The sequence below is a fragment of the Myotis yumanensis genome, unplaced genomic scaffold (assembly GCF_028538775.1).
Source record: "Myotis yumanensis isolate MYYU_CA2020_CCGP unplaced genomic scaffold, mMyoYum1.0.hap1 SCAF_13, whole genome shotgun sequence".
Taxonomy (NCBI): domain Eukaryota; kingdom Metazoa; phylum Chordata; class Mammalia; order Chiroptera; family Vespertilionidae; genus Myotis; species Myotis yumanensis.
The window spans coordinates 25,676,290-25,686,235 of record NW_027223764.1 but is presented as its reverse complement, the minus strand read 5'-3'; positions in this window follow the sequence as shown (position 1 = coordinate 25,686,235).

Genomic DNA, 9,946 nt, shown 5'->3' with positions numbered 1-9,946 from the left:
TGGCTGAAACTTCTTTCTTGATGGCATGATAGATCACTGGGCATTAGATCTTTGAAGCGATGCTATTTTTCAGGAGTTGCCTTTAAAACATTACTCACCCTGTCACACGGATCCAAGTTTTATAGCCCTGGAGCTAGAACTAAATTGTTGAAGTCAACACTAAGTAAGATATCCACCATACATGGCTGAAATTGGCTTTCTTTAAAACAATGTGTTTGAACTTATTTATTTCTATAAATTACATTAAACTCATTTGAGTTTATTGCACAAGCGTTCACGAATAGTATTGCCTGCCCTGTGCCCCCAGGGCTTTTCTTTCGATTCTTTAAGAAATAGTTTGTTTTGTTTTAGCCATATAAGTCCAGAGCACATTTGTCCCTTCACATGTATATGTGAAAGTGTTTATGTTGTTCCCCCTGGAACTGAGACAATCCTAGAAAAGAGATGGCATTTATCTTTGTGCATAACTTCAATCCTGTTCCTCAACATCATCAATCGATTTCTGTGTTTGTCAGTTTGATTTTTTCAGCCACCACAATTGCCAATTACTAAATAAGAATCGATCACCAAGTGGCCTGTTGCTGTTACCTTAGCAACCCTGAACACATTATAGTTATTTTAATCATTTAAATGCCTAGATCAGATTATCCATTTGTCATTTGATCAGTAACAATAGTGAGCAAGGTAAGACTGACTAATCTTATTGTGCACTTAGGCAAAGTCTTAGGGGGAAGATGGTTGTTTAATTAAAAGAGACAGATATTTCTCTGGGCAAAACAAAATATTTGCACATCTACTACCTAACACTGTAGTTTATTTTATGAAGTGAGAAAAATGCTAGCATAGATCATTTATTTACTCAACAGTCTTTATTAAGAACAATGTAAGTTGTTAGGTGTTGGATGTTGGGAATATAGTGATGAGTAATTTATTGTCCCTACATTTGTTTCCAATGTTGTGGCCCCACCCCATAACAAAGAAACAGAATTTCTGGAGGATGAGTCCCAGAAATTAGGATTTTAAAAAGATTCCCAGGTGATTGTAATGTGCAGCCAAGGTTGAGAACCACTGCCCTAGAGCAAGTGACCCCAGGTGCTGTGAGAGAGAGCACAGTCAAGGTGAAAGGCATTTTATGGCTCAATCTCAGAAGTATCATCTCGTTGCTTCTGTCATATTCCATTCATTAGAGGTGAGGCTATTAGTCTGGCCACACTCAAGGAGACAGAATTCCCCAAGGGTGTTCGCCCCAGAAGGTGAGGACCACTGGGGATCGTCTCTGAGTGGACCTAGTTCATGTGTCCCAGAGCTTTCCTAAAAACGCCACCTTTTAGTCAGCATCTGATTATGCTAAGCTCTGTACTCACATTGTGCACATGATCTCTCATCCTCACAATGACCCTATGGAACATAATTATTGTCTCCAATTTGAAGACAAGGAAAACAAGGATCTGAGAGTTTCAGTAACTTTCCAGTGTTATCACATAGTTTATAAAGAGCAGGAACAAAATTTGACATATAGCCCAGTAGCTCTTTCAACTACGTCTCTACTTCTTTAGGTACCTATGTAAGTGGATGCATTATCTAAAGATATATTAGCATGTTTTACTTGTCAAACACTAAAATGGAAATGAAATCATAAAACTAAAAATAAGATAAAATGTCAACAAATGATCAGAATAGTCCTCTTATTTTGTTCACTGCAAACCTTGCCTTGAGATAAAAATTCACTGTTGGTGGTGCTTTACTTAAGAGAATTTAATTCTTATTTTTGAGTAACATAAGGTAAATAAGAATTTTGGAAGTGACGATTCTCCAAATGGAGAAATTTGTAATTATCAGAATATGATGTAATAGGTAGAGGGGCGATGGTTAAAGATTCTTCTACTTTATAAAGTACAAATGCATGCAGCTTAGTTTAAGAAGCATATACTACATGAGAGTTATGGTCAATATTTATATCAAAACTTGCTAGAGAACCAGGAGTTTGATTTTCACTGGAATCAGTGTAGAGCAGAAAAGGAGTGTTGTTTATCCTATGAGCTTTTCTCCGTACTGCGTCTGATGAAAGAGAACAGAAACAAAGAAAGACTGTCCACAAAAAGAGAGTGAGTTGAAAGCACCAGAGAAATGTGTTTTCAAATCTTTGTAATTAGATTTCACCGGGTCTGAAATCACATTCCACAATGATGGTATCAGTGATGACAGAGACACGGCTCTGGCTTTCTGGGTTACAGATATACGCTACAAATCTAAATTAGCTCAAAACCTCTGGAATAATCAGGAGAATGTGACAGGAGTTGGGAAGAAAGTGAATACTATTCAACCTAAGTTCATTGAAAGAAAAAGACGCAAGCCTGACACAATTCACTTTCTTCTTATAGCTAATTTAATTCATTATAAAAGATACTAAGTGCTATTATAGACAAACTCAATGTGTGGGGAGAGACCAAAGCAACACTAGGACATGACTTATATTTTGACTCCTTTACCCTTCACCCATATCCCCATCACACTGACTCTGCCCTCTCCCTCCGCCACCCTAGAAGCCGATATTTCAGAGGATTGCATTATGTTGTCAACTTCTTTCTGCTTCCAGCAAGAAATGACCTATTCTGAGTCACATCCTCTCAGATTCACTCTCTGTTAGGACACAATAATAAAAAATAAACTTAAAAAGGAAGAAGCACTTTTAAGCAAAGAATGCCATAGGTAATAATAGCATATGTTCTTTCTCTTAGAGTACCAGCAAAACTTATAGAATAGACCTCAGTAATTTTGTAACTGAGGAAAGTGATGATGACTCGTATATGGGTGACCTATTCAAAATATTTCCCTCAAAGGACTTGCACAGAGGTCAGTGGTTTAAAATCGTGTCTGAGAGTAAAGTACCCCACCAGGTGAGTAATAAGGGAAAGAGAAGAAGGAGGTAGTCAGATAGACAGTTAGCCCTGATTAGGATCTAAAATGTTATCTGTTCTACTATAATATAATAGTCATTGATAGATATCATCTAGAGAGCATCACATTATTAAAATTTTCACTATAAAATAATTGTCTCATTGGGGGGAAAGGGCTAGGAGCTAAGGAAATTTTATCATTCAATAAAATGTGATCTTTCCTAGAGGGATTTTTGAAATGATGTTTTTAAAAATATAAGGACATGTTCTTATTTCAAGCTAAAAATAATAATGTGTTGATGAAATTTGACTAGACCAAATGTAATTAACATTTTTTAAAGCCTGAGATAGGGTATATAAGATTGGCAAAATGTACTGGTTTTATAAGTTATCAAAATAAACTGCATCACAGACCCCAATGTCCGATGTGAATTAAACCATCCCAAGTGAGCAGCCACTCAAAAACAAAGCAGCTTTATGTTGCTATGTGACATGAATGCATTTGAACACCAGATTTGTATAGCAATGAATACTTTCGTAAGTACAACCACTTTTTATACCTGTATTTTTCTATCTGATGTATAATCCCCTTAGTAATCACTCAAAAGATTGATACATTTCACACACAAAATATATTTCCTAATTCAATGGTTACATTTCTGCTAATATGCATTATTAAAATGTCTGTCAGTGCCCTCTGGGCAAATACCATCAGGAACACATTCATAGTTGAACAAGTCAATCTTATTGTTTCCTACAGTGAGGGAGAATGTGCACCATTGAACCAGGGAGACTCAGGAAGAGGGTGTCAGAAAGGACATCCTACATAATAAAAGGCTAACATGCAAATTGACCAAACGGTGAAATGACTGGACGCTATGACGTGCACTGACCACCAGGGGGCAGGCGCGCAACACAGGAGCTGCCCCCTGGTGGTCAGTGTGGGAGCGCCGCTCAGCCAGAAGCAGGGCTTACGGCTGGCGAGTGCAGCGGCAGTAGAGGGAGCCTCTCCTGCCTCTGCGGCAGCACTAAGGACCCCTCAGGGGTCCCGGACTGTGAGAGGGTGCAGGTATGGCTGAGGGACCCCACCCTCCAGTGCATGAATACCATGCACCGGGCCTCTAGTCTTTAAGATTTGGGGTACTATTATGTGATTTAATTATAATTTAATTATAATTCATTCAATTCATTGTTATAAAAGATACTAAGAGCTATTACAGATAAACTCAAGGTTTGGGGAGAGACCAAAGCAACACTAAGACATGAGTTATATTTTGACTCCTTTACCCTTTAAGGAAGTGGGACTTTGTCCTGGAATAGAGGCTCTCAAGAAGCGAGGGTAATTTTGATTATTTATTTTAATTAATCTTATCTAGAAGGAAGGAGAACTAGACCAAGGCAAAGCTGGATTGGGAAAGAAGCAGCAGTTACTCATATTAACCAAGATAGAGGGACATTTGGTCATTTTGTGATTTGGACAATGTTTATATTTTGCTCTGTGTTCAAACATGCTTACAGAGTGGTCCTGTTTTTGTCTTCATTATCATGTTCCCAGTAGCTTTATCTGATGTTGATGTTCTGTGGACTGTTTATGTTCAATAAGAGAACATGTAGCCTGGGTGATAATACTCAGCTCCTGGATGTCAGGCTGCGTGTCTCTTTCTCATGTCTGTATCAGCATCCATAATAGGCCAACACTTACCCCAAAGTATAAGAGCTGGATCAGATATAGGAGAGAAGTTCAGAAATCAGGAACCAATAATCAGATGGATATAGAATCTTACCAGAAGTTGCTCAAAAATATCACCCCAAAAACATATGCTGAAGTCTTAACCTCCAGAATCTCAAACTGTGACCTTATTTGGAGATAGAGTCATTGCAGATGTAGTTAGTGAAGTTAAAATGAGGTCATCCTGGGGTAGGGTGAGCCCCCTAACTCAATCAGACTAATGGCCTTATATGAAGATAGACATGTGAAGACAGACGCCCAGGAAGAACACCAGTAATCATAAAGGCAGATATTGGAGGCAGCTGTAAGCCAGGGAACCCCACAGATTGCCACCAAACCACCAGAGATTAGGGAGAGACAAGGAGGGATTCTTCTACATTTTCAGAAGAAGCATGGCCCTGCTGACACCTTGACTTGGGACTGCTAGTGTCCAGAACTGCGATACATTTCCATTGTTTTAAGCCACCAAGTGTGTGGTACTTTGTTACAGCAGCCTAGAAAACTAGCATAGACGGGCCAGAATAGCTCTTGACAATAATATTGTGCTTTATTGGATGAGAAGCTCTACTAAGTGAGCGTGGCTCTAGCTGGCCTAAAGGGTCAGAATCAACAATGATCTAATTCAAGATTTGGGGAACAGTTGCCATTTGGGGATGTTGTCAAGACAGTCTTGGTTGGAGGTTCCTTTCTTAGGTTAATTCGAATCATTTTCTTTAAGGAATTGCCTAAGGTTTAAGAGTGGTTTGTGTACTTGGAAAACCTAGAAGGAAACAGTAGAGGCAGAACTGGAAGTATAATAATCTTTTTTGCCTCCATGCTCCTCTCTCTTCTCCTTTCCTCTCCCCTCACCTCTGTCTCCCCACTTAATTGAGCTTCTCCACCCGCAGGCTGTGTAACCCTACACCCAGCTCTCCCAGGCTCAGCAACTCATCACATCTGCATCAAGAACCTCAATGTAAATGCCTTTGGCCTCTAGTTAACCTCCCTGACTTATGCCTATATTACTACATCATGGCTCCTCCTTCTTCCCTTAGCTTATGCCTTTGCTTTGTTCCAAGGCCAGTGACTTCTCTGTCATGACTGAAGTTTCCTGGAACCTCATAAAGTGTCTGGTACACATAAGTTCTCAGTAAATGGCAGCTTTCATAGGGAGCAGATTTTATGACCAATGTATATACATTGCAGAAGATGAAAATGAGGCTTACAGTACTAAGTGAACCACTGTAAGTAAAATTAAGAAAGAGTATTAAGAGTTCCTTGTAGCCAGACCTTCTGACCAAAATCCAAGGCACTTTCCAATAGACTGAATATTCCTAAATAAACTCTTGGGTTGCTTACAACTGAGTTTGACCCAAACACTAGCATTTCTTGATAAGAATCTATTTCTAGGCACAGGCACTGACCTTCCTCATAGTTGACCAATTCCTGAATTTCCTCTGCTGAAAACAAGATGATGGACCAATGTAAGCTGAACTCATCTGTCATACACTCTACCTTTTGACAGAAGCCTCTTAAACATATATTTGGGAATGCTGGAGTTCTGGGAATAATTGAAAGTCCACAATTAGAACTTAATTATCCGATCTAGCTATTCATGTGAATTTGGATTGAACTTGTCACTGATTTCAAGCTCCCACTATAGTAAGCCCCTTTTAGTACATTGCATATGCTGTACTAAAGCTACTATTCAATTTTGTGCAACCTTCTTGTCCCTTTTATCTTGGTAACAAATCTCTCCCTATTTGCCAAATTGATGGGCACATGAACTAAGCTGGGATGATTAATATCATACATGCCAAGAGCTTAGTTCAAATGTTGGACATTTGACTTAAAATAGGCCAAATTTCTTTTTCCTATGGAACCAAGATAAATATTTTTCTCTCTGTTTGAAATTCTGTACTTTATGAGCCCAGAGTAGCTAGTGACCATTGCTGTCAAAGAAAGAATGGAGCCGAGAGAGAGAGAGAGAGAGAGAGAGAGAGAGAGAGAATATATGAGAATAAGAGCAAGAGAAGAGGACAAAGAAGAAGGAGAAAAAAAGGGACGAGGAGGAGGAGGAGGGGAAGAAGAAGAAGTGATGATGATGGAGAATCTGGGTCTAGTTTGGTGCTTGATTCCCCAGCTCTTCATTCAATTGAATTTCAAGTTAACTGAATTTCAAGTACATGTCTGCATTCGTTACTATTACAAATTACCACAAACTCAGTGGCTTAACACACAAATTTATCTTAACATTTCTAGAAGTCAGAAGTCCAAAATAAGTGTTACTGGACTAAAATCAAGCTCTCATCCAAGTTTCATTCTTTTCTAGAGGCTCTAGGGCAGTGGTTCTCAACCTTCCTAATGCCACGACCCTTTAATACAGTTCCTCATGTTGTGACCCCCAATTTCATTGTTACAAATTGAACATAATTAAAGCATAGGGATTAATCCCAAAAACAATATGTAATTATATATGTGTTTTCTGATGGTCTTAGGTGACCCCTGTGAACGGGTCGTTCGGCCCCCAAAGGGGTTGCGACCCACAGGTTGAGAACTGCTGCTCTAGGGGAAGGCAGCTACCCTGTTGTAAGGCAGCCCTGCAGCGCAGCCCACATGGTGAGTGGCCAGAGCCTGCCAGCAACCACGTGGATGAGCTTGGAAACAGCCTTCCCAAATGAACATTCAGATGAGACTGTAGCTCTGATAGTCAGCTTGTCCGCACCTTGTGAGAGACCTTAAGTCAGAAACCCCAGTGAAGCTGTGCCCAGACTCCTGACCTCACAGAAACTGTGAAATATTCAATGTTTGTTCTTTAAGCTGCTAAATTTTGAGGCAATTTGTGAGTGACAATAAATAACAAATGCACCATAACAGGCAACATTAGGCAGATTTTAGAAAAAAAATATTTTTTTCTTTTTAATGAAAATTATTTGGTATCCTATATAATGAAAGGCTATTATGCAAATCGACCCAAGGGCAGAATGACCAGTCGCTAAGACCTGCACTGACCACCAAGGGGCAGATGCTCAACACAGGAGCTGCCCCCTGGTGGTCAGTGCACTCTCACAGGGGGAGCGCCGCTCAGCCAGAATCCGGGCTCATGACTGGCGAGCACAGAGGTGGTGGCTGGAGCCTCTCCTGCCTCTGCAGCAGTGCTAAGGATCCCTCAGGGGATGTCTGCCTGCCAGCTTAGGGTGAGGAGCAGGCCTAAACTGGCAGGCAGACATCCCTGAAGGGGTCTTGGACTGCAAGAGGGTGCAGACCAGGCTAAAGGATATCCCCCCCCCCTCTCCCCAGTGCATGAATGTTGTGCACCGGGCCCTTAGTATTTATATAATAAGCTTATATATAATTCACCATAAAACTATATTTGATGTGTATTTAGCTATGAAGTGGTAGAGGAGAGAGTCTGAAGCAGTTTTAAGAGGTTCTGTCTATTTATCTGACGATAGCCTTGAACCTCAAAATGGATCCAAGGAACATTAGGCATCTTTTTAAAGAGCTCCAATAGATGTGAGCTTTGTGTCTCTAGGTCAGGGAAACACCAATACCTTCATTTACTCCTGAAGAGTCACAACGCACATAGTCTGCTACAGGCTCTAGAAATCTGAGAGATAGTACTAAGATTTCCAGTAGGTTGATGGTTTTAATAGGTTAACACCCCACAGTATACTTTCAGAAATCATGGTTCCTTTGACCAATATAATGCCAAAATGCTATTCCTGACACCTTATTTATGAACAGCTACTTTCAGTCTGCTTGACCTTGCCTCGGTCCCAAGCCTGAAGGGTTCAACCTTTCCCCAGAGCAAATGTTTTGTCATAAAATGACAAGAACTCAGTGTTATGATCACCAGATGGTAATAGCTGAGCAAGTTCTAATCAGACGACACGAAGAAATTGTTCCCAGTCTCATTCTGTCAGTTCTCACTTGATAATTTTACTCCTAAATGTTGAGTTGATTGCTTGATCCCAACAATTCACTCATTTTGCAGAAGAACTTGTTAACAATGCCTTTTCCCCTGCCCCCGAAAATTCATATAAAAATCCTTCCCATTTAAAATTCCTGCCTAAGTAGAGTTTTAGTTCTCCATGGAAAACTCCTCTTCATTATGACTTGCAGCATTTCTGCTAAATATTGTGTAATGTTTTTGCAACATATTGAAAAATTCTTTGGGAATGTTTGCATATCTCTCTAGTACCATTTGCAGCAGTGTGTGGCAGTTGCTATGACAACTATCTTAAAAATTAAAAAGAGAAATTAAAAGTTTTGCATAATTGAAAGGACCTTCTGACACTAAGTCTAAAATGTTAGGATTTTAACATAAGCTATATATTAGTGTGTAGGGTTGTTCCTATTAGGACAGGATTTTAGAGATCATTATAGGAAATTTATTTCACCAAATTTTCTTTCCATGTCAGCTATCCTAATACCATTGTCAGAAAATGTTTACAAAAAAGGTCTCCAGGTTTTAAATTTTATGGAATGTGCTTGGTTAGCAAATTCTCCTCTCTGAGTACTAGTAACAACCACAAAACCAAAGCAGTGCTGACAATCACTGAGTTGCTGTGTGCTATGCATTATGTCAGGTTTTTTATATATGTATATTATATACAGAGAATTTTGTAGGATTATTGTGAGAAGGAATATTGTGCAATTTTATATGCATAATTACATACACAAATCTCTCACAAAAATTTTACAAAATATCTATTATAATCCCCATTTTACCCATAAAGACACTGAGGCTCAGAGACTAGATAATTTGTTCAAGATCATAAAGCTAGTGGGTGGCAGAACCAGCATTCAAGTTCAGGTTTGTTTACTCCAAGAGCTATTTTCTTAGTCCTTTCCTTGCTTTTCCAACATTTTTATATACCTTATTTTTTGTTATTTTTGTAATGGCAGTTTTTTGTTGTTGTTGTGTTGAAAGTATTACATATGTCCCCTTTTGCCCCCCATTGGCCTCTTCTAGCCTGCCCCCTCCCCCCGCCCCAGGCCTTCACCACCCTATTGTCAGTGTCCATGGGTTATGTTTAATTTGCCACTTCTTACAATTTATACACAAGGAGTTTTGACATGACAACAGAGCAGAAGTGATTAAGGGAGAGGCTCTCTAAGGCAATGGGAAGACTCTTTTTCACTTTTCTTCTGGCTTGACACAGGCTATCAGGAAATACCAATCAAAACCACAATAAAATACCACTTCACACTAGGCTCTCTATGATAAACAAGAATGACAAGTAATAAGTATTGGTGAAGATGTGGAAGAATTGGAACCCATGTGCACTGCTGGTAGGAATGTAAATGGTGTAGATTCTGTGAAAACAGTTTCGTG